Source organism: Macaca thibetana, chromosome 6 (genome assembly GCF_024542745.1).
Source record: "Macaca thibetana thibetana isolate TM-01 chromosome 6, ASM2454274v1, whole genome shotgun sequence".
NCBI classification, from domain to species: Eukaryota; Metazoa; Chordata; class Mammalia; order Primates; family Cercopithecidae; genus Macaca; species Macaca thibetana.
This window is the reverse complement of record NC_065583.1, coordinates 105,689,328-105,705,476: the sequence shown is the minus strand read 5'-3', so window position 1 is coordinate 105,705,476 and position 16,149 is coordinate 105,689,328. Positions and strand designations below refer to the sequence as shown.

General features: G+C 38.3%; 1 pseudogene; it reads right to left on the bottom strand.

Moving 5' to 3' along the window:
* Positions 1–16,149, bottom strand: part of LOC126956161 (ADP/ATP translocase 2-like) — a 59,529-nt pseudogene that overhangs the window by 10,267 nt on the left and 33,113 nt on the right.

Sequence of the window (16,149 nt, the reverse complement as noted above, 5' to 3'; positions counted from 1 at the left end):
GTTTTTTTTTTTGCTTTTAAATTTCTCATGGGTAAGAATATATAAAAACATAAGTGAGAACATGTGTTTGGTTTTCTGTTCCTGTGTTAGTTTGCTGAAGATAATGACTTCCGGCTCCATCCATGCCCCTGCAAAGGACATGATCTCATTCCTTTTTATGACTGCATAGTATTCCATGGTGTATATGTACCACGTTTTCTTTATCCAGTCTATCATCGATGGACATTTGGGTTGATTCCATGTCTTTGCTATTGTGAATAGTGCTGCAATGAACATACACATGCATGTGTCTTTATAATAGAATAGTTTATATTCTTTTGGGTATATACCCCGTAATGGGATTGCTGGGTCAAATGGTATTTGTTTTTCTAGGTCTTTGAGGAATCGCCACACTGTCTCCCACAAGGGTTGAACAAATTTATATTCCCACCAGTAGTGTAAAAGTGTTGCTATTTCTCCAAAGCCTCACCAGCCTCTGTTGTTTCTTGACTTTTTAATAATCACCATTCTGACTGGTGTGAGATGGTATCTTATTGTGGTTTTGATTTGCATTTCTCTAATGATCAGTGATGTTGAGCTTTTTTTTCATATGTTTCTTGGCCACATAAATGTCTTTTGAGAAGTGTCTGTTCATGTCCCTTGCCCACTTTTTTAATGGGCTGTTTTTTTTTTCTTGTAAATTTGTTTGAGTTTCTTGTAGATTCTGGATATTAGACCTTTGTCAGATGGATAGATTGCAAAACTTTTCTCTGATAGTTTCTTTTGCTGTGCAGAAGCTCTTTAATCAGATCCCATTTGTCAATTTTTGCTGTTGTTGCAATTGCTTTTTGATGTTTCTGTCATGAAATCTTTGCCTGTGCCTATGTCCTAAATGGTATTGCCTATATTGTCTTCTAGGGTTTCTATAGTTTTGGGTTTTACATTTAAGTCTTTAATCCATCTTGAGTTAATTTTTGTATAATGTATAAGGAAGGGGTCCAGTTTCAATTTTCTGCATATGGCTAGCTAGTTTTCCCAGCACCATTTATTAAAAGAAAATTATTTCCCCATTGCTTGTTTTTGTCAGGTTTGTCAAAGATCAGATGTTTGTAGATGCGTGATCTTATTTCTGAGATCTCTCTTCTGGTCCATTGGTTTATGTGTTTATTTTTGTACCAGCACCATGCTGTTTTTGTTACTGTAGCCTTGTAGTATAGTTTGAAGTCAGATAGCATGATGCCTCTGAAGGAAAAATTTTCACCCTCAAAAGCCTTACAAGTTATTGAATTTATATATTAATACATATATTTGGTTGCAGAGAAACATGAAAGGTGATCAATAAAGTATTTTCAAGTATGAAATATTTTACATGAAGATATTCTGTGGGGAAAGTGGAATAAAATACAAATTCAAGGAGAAAAAATGATGTAAAATTTATGAGCATTAAAGAAGAGCTTTTTATAACATACTTTTTCTTTAATATTTTATTATTTTTATCATTACTATTATTTTTATTTGAATAGGTTTTTGGGGAACAGGTGCTGTTTGGTTACATGGTTAAGTTCTTTAGGGGTAATTTCTGAGATTTTGTTGCACCCATCACCTGAGCAGTGTTGTGTACCCAATGTGTAGTCCTTTATCCCTCACCCCCCTCCCACCCTTTCCCCTGAGTCCCAAAAGTCCATTGTATCATTGTCATGCATTTTTGTCCTTTTAACTTAGCTCCCACTTACAAATGAGAAGGTACAGTGTTTGGTTTTTCATTGCTGACTTACTTCACTTAGAATAATGGTCTTGAACTCTTAACCAGGTGGCTGCAAATGCCACTATTTTTTTTATGACTGAGTAGTATTCCACGGTGTGTATGTACCACATTTTCTTTATCCACTTGTTCATTGATGGGCATTTGAGCTGGTTTCATATTTTTGCAATTGTGAATTGTGCTGCTATAAACATGCATTTGCAAGTATCTTTTTTGTATAATGACTTCTTTTCTTATGGGTAGATACCCAGTTGTGGGATTACTGGATCAAATGGTAGCTCTACTTTTAGTTCTTTAAGGAAACTCCACACTGTTTTCCATAATGGTTGTACTAGTTTACATTCCCACCAGCAGTGTAAAAGTGTTCCCTTTCACCACATCCATGCTAATGTCTTATTATTTTTTGATTAAGGCTATTCTCGTAGAGTAAGGTGATATCTCACTGTGGTTTTGATTTGAATTTCCATGATAATTAGTGATGTTGAGCATTTTTTCATGTGTTTGTTGGCCATTTGTATATCTGCTTTTGAGAATTGTCTCTTCATGTCATTAGCCCACTTTTTGATGGGATTGTTTGTTTTTTTTTTTCTTGCTAGTATGTCCTTTGTTGGATAGATACTTTGCAAACATTTTCTCCCATTCTGTGGGTTGTCTGTTTACTCTGCTGACTATTTCTTTTGCTGTTCAAAAGCTCTTTAGTTTAGTTAATTCCTATCTATCCTTGTTTTTGTTGCATTTGCTTTTGGGTTCTTAGTCATAAAGTATTTGCTAAGCCAATGTCTAGAAGGGTTTTTCTGGTGTTATCTTCTAGAATTTTTATGGTTTCAGGTCTTAGATTTAAGTCTTTGATCCATCTTGAGTTGATTTTTGTATCAAGTGAGAGATGAGGATCCAGTTTCATTCTTCTATATTGGCTTGTCAATTATACCAGCATCTTTTGTTGAATAGGGTGTCCTTTCTACACTTTATGTTTTTATTTGTTTCATCAAAAAACTGTTGGCTATAAGTATTTGGCTTTATTTCTGTGTTCTCTATTCTTTTTCCTTGGTCTGTGTGCCTGTTTTTATACTAGTATCATGCTGTTTTGGTGCCTATAGCTTAATAGTATAGTTTGAAGTCTGGTAATGTGATGCCTCCAGATTTGTTGTTTTGCTTAGTCATTTGAAAATGGTCATTTTCATAATATTGATTCTACCCAACCATGAGCATGGGATATGTTTCCATTTGTTTGTGTCACCTGTGATTTCTTTCAGCAGTGTTTTGTAGTTTCCCTTGTAGAAATCTTTCACCCCCTTGGTTAGGTATATTCCTAAGTATTTTACTTTATTTTATTTTATTTTATTTTATTTTATTTTTTGGCTATTGTAAAAGGGATTGAGTTCTTGATTTGATTCTCAACTTGTTGCTGTTGGTGTACAGCAGTGCTACTGCTTTCTGTACATTAATTTTGTATCCTGAAACTTCACTGAATTCACTTATCAGTTCTAGGAGCTTTTTGGATGAGTTTTTAGGGGTTTCTAGGTATACAGTCATATCATCTGTGAACAGCAACAGTTTTCAGTTTTACTTCTTCTTTACTTATTTGGATGCCCTTGATTTCTTTCTCTTGACTGATTGCTCTGGCTAGGAATTTCAGTACTATATTGAATAAAAGTGAAAGTAATACTGAATTTTCCCCATTCAGTATTATGTTGGCTGTGGGTTTGTCATAGATGGCTTTTTATTACCTTAAGGTATGTCCCTTCTGTGCCAATTTTGATGAGAGTTTTAATCATAAAGGAACCCTAGATTTTGTCAAATGTTTTTTCTGCTTCTATTGAGATGATCATGCAATTTTTGTTTTTAATTCTGTTTATGTGGTGTATCACAGTTATTGACTTGCATATGTTAAACCATCCCTGCATTCCTGGTATAAAACTTGCTTGATCATGGTGGATTATCTTTTTAATATGCTATTGTATTTGGTTAGGTAGTATTTTATTAAGTATTTTAGCATCTATGTTCATCAGGGATATTAGTCTGTGTGTGTGTGTGTTTTTTTTTTTTTTGGTTATGTTCTTTCCTGGTTTTGGTATTAGGGTGATACTGGCTTCATAGAATGATTTAGAAAGGAGTCCGTCTTTTTGTGTCTTGTGAAATAGGGTCAGTAGGATTGGTACCAATTCTTCTTTGAATATCTCACAGAATTCAGCTGTGAATCAATCTGGTCCTGGACTTTTTTGTTGGCAATTTTTAAAATTCCATTTCAATCTCACTGCTTGTTATTTGTCTGTTTGGAGTTTCTGTTTCTCCCTGGTTTAATCTAGGAGGGTTGTATCTTTCCAGACATTTATCCCTCTCCTCCAGATTTTCTAGTTGGTGTGCAAAAAGATGTTCATGGTAGCCTTGAATGATCTTTTATATTTCTGTGGTACCAGTTGTAATATCTCCTGTTTCATTTCTAATTGAACTTATTTGGATCTTCTCTCTTCTTTTCTTGGCTTATCTCACTAATGGTCTATCAATTTTGTTTATCTTTTCAAATAACCACCTTTTTGTTTCATTTATCCTTGTTTTTGAATCAGTTTCCTTTAGTTCTGCTCTGATCTTGGTTTTTTTTCTGCTGAGTTTGGGTTTGGTTTGTTCTTATTTCTCTAGCTCCTTGAGGTATGACATCAGATTGTCTATTAGTGTTCTTTCAGACTTTCTGATGTAGGCATTTAATGCTACATACTTCCCTCTTAGCACCACTTTTGCTGTATCTCAGATATTTTGATAGGCTGTGTCACTATTATTGTTCAGTTCAAAAAAATTTTGAATTTTCATCTTCTTTCTATTGTCCAAATGATCATTCAGGAGCAGGTCATTTAATTTCCATATATTTGCATGGTTTTGAGGGTTCTTTTTGGAGTTGATTTCCAGTTTTATTCCACTGTGGTCTCAGAGAGTCCTTGATACAATTTCAGTTTTCTTAAATTTATTGAGACTTGTTTTGTGGCCTATAATATGGTCTATCTTGGAGAATGTTTTGTGTGCTGATGAGTAAAATGTATATTCTGCAGTTGTTGGGTAAAATGTAAATATCTGTTAAGTTCATTTGCTCTAGGGTATGGTTTAAGTCCATTGTTTCTTTGTTGACTTTCTCTCTTGATGACCTGTATAATGCTGTCAGTGGAGTACTGAATTCCCCTATTATTATTATGTTGCTGTCTATCTCATTTACTAGGTCTAAAGTAGTAATTGTTTTATGAATTTGGGAGCTCCAGTGTTAGGTGCATATATATTTAGAATTATGATGTTCCCTTGTTGGACTAGTCCTTTTATCATTATAAAATGTCCTTCTTTGTCTTTTTTAACTGTTGTTGCTTTAAAGTCTGTTTTGTCTGATATAAGAACAGCTACTCCTGTTCACTTTTGGTGCCCATTTGCATGGAATATCTCTTTTGACCCCTTTACCTTAAGTTTAGGTGAGTCCTTACGTGTTAGATGAGTCTCTTGAAGCAGATACTTGGTTGGTGAATTCTTATTCATTCTGCCACTCTGTGTCTTTTAAGTGGAGCATTTAGGCCATTTACATTCACATTAGTATTGAGATATGAGGTACTATTCTATTCATTGTGCTAGTTGTTGCCTGAATGCCTTGTTTTTTTATTCATTGTGGTATTGTTTACCAATCCTTTGAGATTTATGCTTTAAGGGGGTTCTATTTTGGTGTATTTTGAGGATTTATTTCAAGATTTAGAGCTCCTTTTAGCAGTTCTTGTAGTACTGGTTTGGTAGTGATGAATTCTGTCAGTATTTGTTTGTCTGTAAAAGACTGTATCTTTCTTTCATTTATGAAGTCTAGTTTTGCTGAATACAAAATTCTTGGTTGGTAATTTTTTTTTTAAGGAGGCTAAAAACAGGCCCCCAATCCCTTCTAGCTTTTAGGGTTTCTGCTGAGAAACCTGCTGTTAATCTGATAGGTTTTCCTTTATAGGTTACCTGATGCTTTTGCTTCACAGCTCTTAAGATTTTTTTTCCTTCATTTTGACTTTAGATAACCTGATGACAATGTGCCTAGGCAATGATCTTTTTGCAATAAATTTCCTGGATGTTCTTTGAGCTTCTTGTATTTGGGTGTCTCAATCTCTAGCAAGGCTGGGGAATTTTTGCTTGATTATTCCCTCAAATATGTTTTCCAAACTTTTAGATTTCTCTTCTTCCTCAGGAACACCAATTATTCTTAGGTTTGGTTATTTAACATAATCCCAAACTTCTTAGAGGCTTTGTTCTGTTTTTTTTTTTTTTAAGTATTCTTTTTACTTTGCCTTTGTCAGATTGGGTTAACTTGGAAGTCTTGTCTTCAGACTCTGAAGTTCTTTCTTTTACTTGTTCAGTTCTATTGCTGAGACTTTCCAGTGCATTTTGCATTTCTTTAAGTGTGTCCTTCATTTTCAGAAGTTGTAATTGTTCTTTATTTATGGTGTCTATTTTGCTGAAGATTTTCCCTTCATATTCTGTATCATGTTTTTATTTCTTTAAGTTGTACTTCACCGTTCTCTGGTGCCTCCTTGATTAGCTTAATAATCAACCTTCTGAATTCTTTTTCTGGCAATTCAGAGATTTCTTCTTGGTTTGGGTCTATTGCTGGTAAGCCAGTGTGATCTTTTAGGGATGTTGAATAACCTTGTTTTGTTATATTACAGGATTGTTTTTCTGGTTTCTTCTCATTTGGGTAAACTATGTCAGAGGGAAGACTTGGGACTCAAAGGCTACTGATCAGATTCTTTTGTCCTATGGGGTGCTCCCTTGAAGTGGTGCTCTTCCCCTTCCCCTAGGGATGGGACTTCCTGAGAGCCAAACTGCAGTGATTATTATTTCTCTTCTGGGTCTAGTCACCCAGCAGAGCTACTGGGCTCCAGTCTGGTACTGGGGAGTGTCTGCAAAGAGTCCTTTGATGTGATCCATCTTCAGGTCTCCCAGCTGTGGATACAAACGCCTGCTCCAGTGGAGGCAGCAGGGGAGTGAAATGGATTCTTTGAGAGTTCTTGGTTGTAGTTTTGTTTAGTGTGCTGGTTTTGCATTGTTTGGCTTCCAGCCAGGAGGTGGCACTTTCAAGAAAGCATTAGCTATGGTAGTATAGGGAGCATACAAGCTTGCCCTAATGTCTCCTGGATAAGTATTTGGGTTTCTCAAGTTGTGGATGGGGCCATAGTGCTCCCATGAGATTATGTTCTTTGTCTTCTGCTACTAGGGTGGGTGAAAGACCACCAGGTGGGGACAGGGTTAGGCCTGTCTGAGCTCATACTCTGCTTGAGTGGGGCTTGCTGAGGCCACTGTGGGGGATGGGGCTGTGGTTCTCAGGCCAATGAAGTTATGTTCCCGGGGGATTATGGCTGCCTTTGCTGCTTTGTACACACCACCAGGGAAGTGGGGGAAAGCCTGGAGTGACAGGCCTCACCCAGCTCCCACACAGTCCAAAAGGCCAGTCTCATTCTCACCATGCCTCCCCAATAGCACTCAGTTTTTTTCCAGGCAGCTGGAGAGCAGGGCTGAGAACTTGCAACAGGCTACAAGCCTCCCTGCTGAGAAAGCAAGCAGGGTTTTCAGGTTTCATGCCTCCCTGCTTGCTATAGCTTCTGTGCTGGTATCTGCAGTTCTGGTTTGTCCTCTCCCAGATTCTGTCCAGGAAACTTTGCATTGGGTCAAAATTGTTACAAAGTTCAGCAAGAAGTTCCCTTCTCCCTGTGGTCTTTTCCCAATTCCACTGGCAGCCCTCTCCACGGACCCCTGTGAGACAAAGTCAGAAATGGCTTCCCTGTGGATCCAGAGTGCCACAGGGCTCTTCACATTGCTTCCTCTACTCCTATATTTTGCTTGGCGCTTTAAATTCATCTCAGCTGCAAGTAAGGTCTAATCCTTCCCCTGTCATCTTGACTTGCAGGTTTCCCAGTGAGGATGTATGTTCAGGGACAGATGTTCCCCCCTCACACTTTAGGCACTCACAGCTGTCTCACAGAGCCTGCAGAGGCAAGCTGCTTTTTTCAAAGGGTTTGTGGATTCTCTCGGCTTTCCTCATATGTTGTTCTGGTATTTCTTGGAGCAACAGTTTATGATGTGAGTCTCCACATGCTGCTCTGTCCAAGGGGGAGCTGCACGTTAGTCCTGCCTCCTATCTGCCATTTTCCTGCTTCTTTCCACAATATATGTTTTCAATGGGTGATGTTACATATCAATAGCTTTGGTATTTATATATTTCTCAGATACATTATTCCCTTATTTTTATTTATTTTTAATATTATTTAAAATATCAATACTTATACCAGAAATCAAATCCTTTGCAACTATGTATTTGAATTTAAAATGGGAGAATTTAGATATGAATTGCCGATATATGAGTGGATACATAGTTTTTCATAATTATTTTAGAGGGATACAGAAGCAAAATCTTGGAAACTCCTCTGGCCTAGAAGCGCTGAGTGACATAGCCTCTGTCAGCCTGACCAGCCCTATCCGGTGCCTCCCTCTCATTTGATGGTTTATATTAACACCTACTTCACTAAGAGTCTGTTTCCTTTTTTTCTTTTTATTTTATTTTTAAATCAGGAAGAAATGTTTAAATTTTTTAGGAATATAATTCTGTTCCTTCTTTTAGGAAACTCTTCAGGATTTATTAGTAGTAGTTTTCAGAAAGTGGTAGCTCCTTTATTTTTTGTCCTCTGCTTTGTGACATCAGACCACATGTTGACTGTTCTTTGTCCCTCATATTTATTATTGTCATAAGGTTGCTTTTGTCTCTGTCTTTTATCTCCTCCCTTGTATGACTTTCCCCAAAGCTGTCTTATAAGTCACTGACTTGGATTTCTGCCATGTTGATTATGTTCCTTTCTGCATTTAGCTTATTGCTTGGTCCTTAATCATGTTGTTTTTATTCTTGATATTTTTTTCCCTTTAATTCTGCAATCTCACTTAAAAAAATTAAATTCTACCATCTATCATCTGATTGTGATCCTTTAAAACACAGATTTAATATTTTCTTAAATGTAGAGAATTTATTTAAGGGCAGGAAAGATTTGTGTTCCTGAATTTTGTTCTGTTTCTTGGAATATGTCTTCTGCCTGAGTGTATTGTATGCCTGTATTTTTATGCAATGTTCAATTCCATCCTCCGTTCTCTCTTCTACTCCCCTGCCTTGTTTTATTAATTGCTTCACGTACTTTCTTTTCAGCTCACTCAAATTTGTTGGGGGCAGCCATCATTAGGCTTTCAATTTACTCTCTAAATATCTTAGCTTTTTAAATTTACTTATTTGTTTATTTGAGGTGGAGTCTTACTCTGTCACCCAAGCTGGAGTGCAGTGGCACGATCTTGGCTCACTGCAACCTCCGCCTCCAGGGTTCAAGCAGTTCTCCTGCCTCAGCCTCCGGAGTAGCTGGGATTACAGGCACCCACCACCACACCCAGCTAATTTTTAAATTTTCAGTAGAGACGGGGTTTCACCATGTTGGCCAGGCAGGTCTCAAACTCCTGACCTCAAGTAATCTGCCTGCCTCAGCCTCCCAAAGTTCTGGGATTACAGGTGTGAGCCACCGTGCCCGGCCAATATCTTAGCTTTTTACGAATAATAGGTATTCATAAACAAAGTAAGGAAAATAAAAATAGAGATCTCATTTACTCCTTGTATCAGGTAGAAATTTGTTTACAATTGTGTATGACACAACTGGACTACAGTTGGCTTAAACAAACAAGGATTTACATTTTAAACCTAACAAGAAGCCTAGAGGTAGGCAGCCCAGGGAAGGTAAGTAATGGTCCACTGTGCCTGCACAGATGCAGGTTGTGCACTTGTGAACTTCAGTTTTTGTTGCCTTTGAATTGTAAGATGGCTGTCTCTCCTATGACAGAGGGCAAAGGCTTGCTAGCTGAGTCTTCCATCTTTATATATAGAGCCTTCCTGGGAGCTCCACCCAGTGACTTGTGCTTTCATCTCATTGGTCAGAACTCAGTTACACAGACACTGCTAGCTTCAAGGAAGGCTGGAAAACGTAGCTTATCAGCTGTGCACATTCAAAATTAGAATTCTGTTGGTAAGAAAGAAGAATGAACGTTGACAGACACCCAGCAGTTTCTGCCATATTCCTGTTCTTAGCTGTTTTCTGTTTGTAATGATGAGATTAGAAACATCTGATTTTCTTATTTAAAGTAATATTAAGGTACATTCACACTCTTCAATTCAATGCCACCCTTTTTGATAGGAACCAGTTTATATGCAAATGTGTGAGCTAAAACATATGATCCCAATAAGAATTGTATCTATTGTCTTTTCATGTGAACAATCATTGGGAAACACTAAGCTTTTTCTGCTTTGTTCACATTTTACCCAGTGACATTCGTGGCATATGTCTATTATTCTACTTACTGAACATGAACTGAAGATTGTAAATTTGAAAGAAATAGGAAAGTGGCAAAGAAAATGGGAACAATAAGGGAAGTTTCTCAAGGCTGTATATCCACACTTAATTGTTAAATAGCACTGGTTAGAACTTTACTGCACAATGCTTTGACTATAAAATATGGTTGAAAGAATAAAACAAATGTATAAATGATGTTAAATCAGAAATGTTAATAATTTGTCTAGTGAGTATTGTGCTGCTAATAGAGACTGCAGCAGCATGCACTAATATTCATGAGAATGCTGTGTTATTTTCCTCCAGACATCCCCTGGGAACATACGATTTTCTCATTGCAAGGATTTCTGTCTTGAAAGACACTCTAGCCATTATGGACCTCTAATACAGTAATAATAGTTTGCACATCTTTTTTTCAAAGTGTGGCTCTCATGGGTGGATCTAGATTTTGTAGTGCCTGAAGATTAGTAAAATGTTTAGTCTCTCTTTCAGAAGAAATGCACAATCAGATACAAATGTGATAATTTATTTAGAATAAGAGAAGATATCAAAAAAAACCTGACAAATACACAAGCATCACAAAAATCTAGAAAAGTAACATAATTTAATTAATTAACTGTTTGAAATACCTCTATAGCACTTTTCTCCCCTATGATTTTTAGGCTGCATAATCTTTGATCATTTTTTTTTTTTTTTTTTTTTGAGACAGAGTCTCGCTCTGTCGCCCAGGCTGGAGCCCAATGGCGTGATCTCAGCTCACTTCAACCTCCACCTTCCAGGCTCAAGCAATTCTCCTGCCTCAGCCTCCCGAGTAGCTGGGACTACAGGCGCCCGCCACCTTGCCCGGCTAGTTTTTTGTATTTTTTAGTAGAGACGGGGTTTCACCGTGTTAGCCAGGATGGTCTCGATCTCCTGACCTCGTGATCCGCCCGCCTCGGCCTCCCAAAGTGCTGGGATTACAGGCGTGAGCCACTGCGCCCGGCTGATCATATTTTTTATATGAAAATAATTTTGTAATATTATTTTCTCTGGCGAGAATAGAAAGATTATTTAATCTTTCTTCTATCATGGTTGATTAAAATTTATTTTATAATAGCTTAGTAAAGATTTGTTCCATTTCATTACTGATTGTTGGTAATGTCATGTACTATCTAGGATTGTTGCTAAATTTTGGGAAATCTGGCAATTTTCTTTTATATATGAACTATAAGATTTTAGGGCGTTTCAAATTTTCTTGTGTAGTAACTAATCTTAAACATTCTTTGAATTGATGACACTCATTGGCCAATTTATCATCAGTTGTCTTCATTGTCATGGCATATTATGAATTTTATGTTATCTGATGAAGAGAAATTTCATTTCGACTAGGCATTGATGAGAATCATATCTTTTACTTGTTATTTTATATGTCTGATGCTGAAAAGATTTTCCACATATGCTTCTGGCTCCTTACATAGCACCCTTCCCCAACACAACCCATAAAATTCCAGTGCCGAACACCATAGAACACGTTCACATCTCAGTGTGACATCTGCCCTTGCACCACTGTGTCATGACACCATTCCCACAATAGAATAGCTATCCATAACTTGTCTATGCAGGAAGTGCCTGTGATAAAGGTATCCCACCAACCCAGATAAAATATATCCCATACTCATCTTATACTTAACGGAATCTCCAAATGCCCATAGCTTCTCTACCATCTCACAACATGATGAGAAGAGTGAAGGAGTAGATGTTGAGATAGAAAGAGACAGTAATATTAACCAAATACGGTTAAAGTAACTTACTTTTGTCAATTTTACACATTTGCTGCATGAGTAGGTATAAGATTAGCGGCCCAGGTTGGCTCTCTTGGGAAGTATACTCTCAGAAAAAATGCAGTATGTTTATTAGCAAGTGCCTCTGGGGTTCTCAAAGGATGAAATCTCAACAAATTTAGTTCAAAGATCTAATTTTCTTGATTTACTTGCTTACTAATAAAAATTATATATATCTATCATCTAAGTAACATTGTTTTGCAGTTGTAGAATGGCTAAATTGAGCTAATTATATGCATTACCGCATGTACTTTTTTTTTTTTTGGCATGGTGAGAACACTTAACATTTATTCTCTTAGCAACATGTATAAACACAATGCATTGTTATTAACTATAGTCACCATGTTGTACGATATATCTCTTGAACTTCTTTTTTTTTCTTTTATTTTTGAGGTGGAGTCTTACTTTGTCACCCAGGCTGGAGTGCAGTGGTTTGATCTCGGCTCACTGTAACCTCTGCTGCCCTGGTTCAAGCAATTCTCCTGCTTCAGCCTCCTGAGTAGCTGGAGTTACTGGCTCCTGCCACTGTGCCCGGCTAATTTTTGCATTTTTAGTAGAGATGGGGTTTCACCATCTTGGCCAGGCTGGTCTTGATCTCCTGACCTTGTGATCCACCCACCTCAGCCTCCTAAAATGCTGGGATTACACGCGTGAGCCATTGTGCCCGGCTGAACTTATTTCTTTTATCTAACTGATAACTGGCTTTTTATAAGTTTGCAATTTGTGAGTAGGGCAGCATCTCATCAGAAAATTTGGAAATAGTGCTCTATTAGGCATGGCTACTTTTTATACGGTATCTTGAACAGGAACAAAGAAACAGCATAATACAAAAAGTGGTTTGGTTAACATCAGGTTACTTCGGGTTACTTTTTCACCTCGTAAAGGTTAAAGCAGAGGGGACTTCCTTCTCATGCCACTTTTAAAAACTGGCCTATTGGTGAGTTGGCTATTATCTCTCTCTGTCTCCTGATTTCTCAGAAGGTGAGGTAAACAACTTAGTTTTAGTTTGGTGCCATGGAACTTTAGCATCAGTGACTCAATTTTGCTTTGGTCTATTGGGGTGTGGTGCAGGAGCTCAGTCCAAATCAACAGTCTCCCATAAATTTTATTTAGCAGGGTCAATACCTGTGGATGAAAATAAAAGAAAGCAGGGCCAGGTGTGGTGGTTCACATCTGTAATCCCAGTGCTTTGGGAGGCTGAGGCAGGAGGATCACTTGAGGCAGGCATTCAAGACCAGCCTGGGACACATAGCAAGACCCTATCTCTACAAAAAAGTTAAAAAATACTTGGTCATGTCTTGGCATTTAGCATATGCCTGTCATCCTAGCTACTCAGGAGGTGGAGGCAGGATGATCATTTGAGCACAGGAATTTGAGGCTGCAGCGAGCTATGGTTAGGCCACTGCACTCTAGCCTGAGAGACAAAGCGAGACCCTATCTCTAAAAAAAAAGGAAAATAATTGGGCAGAAAGAGAAATTGAGTTGCCTGTGATGACTTCATGAACTCTAGAATTAGAACAGCCCTTTTAAGTTGTTGTCTAGTTTTTCATTTTAATTTTTTTGAATCAGTAAAATATTTACATTGTAGAAAATACAAAATGTTCAAAGAAGGTATCTCAAGAAAATTCATTTTTCTATCCTTGACCTTCAGCCTCCAGGTCTCTTCTCTAAAAGTTAACCTGTGTTATCAGTTTCTTGTGTGTACTTCCAGGGATATTCTAACCATATAAAATTACATTCATGTTTCTACTTCTTTTCTCCTGTTTGTATACAAATGGCAGCATATTATGCACAAGGTTCTGTACCTTGCTTTTATTTATTTATTTATTTATTTATTTATTTATTTTTGAGACAGAGTCTCACTCTGTCATCCAGGATGTAGTGCAGTGGCACAATCTTGGCTCACTGCAACCTCTGCCTCCCAGTTTCAAGCAATTTTCCTCCCTCAGCCTCCTGAGTAGCTCGGATTACAGGTGTATGCCACCATGCCTGGCTAATTTTTGTATTTTTAGTAGAGATGGGGTTTCACCATGTTGGCCAGGCTGGTCTTGAGCTCCTGATTTCAAGTGATTCACCCGCCTCAGCCTCCCAAAGTGTTGGGAATACAGGTATGAGCCACCAGGCCTGGTGTGTACCTTGCTTTTTAAAAGAACTTTTAATTTTTAGTTAATTCTAGACTTACAGAAGAGTTGCAACAATAGTAGAGTTCACACATACCTTTCACCCAGCTTTCCCTTATGTTTAAATTTTACATAACAGAACAATTGTCAAAGCTTGCTGAATTTCCAAATACACTAATCAAACTTACCAGCATAAAAAAGAAGCAGCAGGGCTTGGGGGTAGGGGAGGATGTAATTAAGTAAGGCATTGCTATGGTTTGAATGTTTGTGTCCCCTTCAAAATTTATGTTAAAACTTAATCCCCAATGTATTAAGAGGTAGAACCTTTAAGAGGTGATTAGATCATGGGGGCTGGGCCTTGATGGATTGGATTCATGCCTTATAAAATGAATTGAGGGAACTAACTGGCATTTTTAAAAAAAAATTTTTCCCTTCCACATCCTGCCACATGAGGACACAGCAAAAAGGCACCAACTTGGAAGCAGAAAGCAGTCCTCGTCAGACACTCAATCTGCTGGTGCCTTGATGTTGGACTACCCAGTCTCCAGAGCTGTGAGAAAATAAATTTCTATCCTTTGTAAATTATCCATTCTCAGGTATTTTGTTATAGCAGCAAAAATGGACTAACACTTGGAAAAGACATTTACATTTCTAGACATTTCAATTCCATCAAGTCCATTTAAAAAATAGAAGTGGGGTTAACATTACCAATGAAGGCAGTTTTTATGAGTGACTGTAGATTTGAATATGGGCATATTTTGTCCTCATTCTTGTGTTGCAACTCACTCAGAAAACAAAAATAGAAGACACCCTGCCTCTCAACGTAAGCTGCATAAAATAACTCTTGGTGGAGATTTAGTTCAGAACATACTTTGGAATTCTAGTTAGTTTTTAGCGACTACAACATCCCATCTCTCTTTTCAAGAATATACCTAGGAAGGTAAATATTCCTATATACTACATTTTCACTAGTGGTAGGTAGGATCAAAATCAAGTATTTTTAAGAAAAATTATGCTGAAGAGGAGATGGAGCAAGATGGCCAAATAGAAGCCTCCACCAATCATCTTCCCCACAGGAACACCAAATTGAATAACTGTCCACAAAAAAGCACTTTCCTAAGAACCGAAAAATCATGTGAGCAATCATAGTAGCTGGTTTTAATTTCATATCACTGAAAGAGGTACTGAGAGGGTAGGAAAGACAGCCTTGAATTTCCAATGCCACCCCTCCCTCATATCCTGGCATTGGCCACATGGCACTAAGAAAAAATTCTATGCACTTGGGGGGAGGGAGATTGCAGTGATTATGGGACTTTCCATTGGAACTCTGTGCTGCCCTGTCACAGCAGAAAACAACACTGAGTAGAACTCATCTGGTGTCCATAGAAGGAGCATTTATACCAGCCCCTAGCTAGAGGACAACTTCCCATCCCAGTAGTTGGAAACTGAGTTCTGGCAAGCCTTGCCACTGTGGGCTAAAGTGTTCTGGGGTCCTAAATAAACTTCAAAGGCAGTCTAGGCCATGAGGACTGCAATTCTTCAGCAAGGCCTGGTGCTGTGCTGGGCTCAGAACTGGTGGACTTCTGGGGCATATGATCCAGTAAGACACCAGCAGAGGCAGCTAAGACAGTGCTTGTGCCACCCCTCTGGCAACTCCAGGCAGCACAGGCCACAGCAAGAGAGTCTCTGCTTGAGGAGAGTAAAGAGTACTTTGTCTTGCATCTTGGATGCCAGCTCTGCCACAGTAGGATAGGGCACCAGGCAGAGTCCTGAGGCTGTCATTCAAGGCTCTAGCTTTCAGATGACATTTCTCAACACAACATGGACCAGAAGAGAACCTGCTGCCTTGAAGGGAAGAACCCAGTCCTGGCAGAATTTATTACCTGCTGGCTAAAGAGCCCTTGGGCCCTGGATAAGCAGTAGGGGTAACCAGGCAGTACTCTCTGTAGGCCTTGGGTGAGACTCAGAGATCTGTTGGCTTCAGGTGTGACCAGCATGTTCCAACTGGTAGCTATGGGCAGAGGCTCCTTCTGCTTGAGGAAAGGGTAAAGGGGACTTTGTATGCAGCTTAGATACCAGCTTTACCGCAGTGGAGTTGA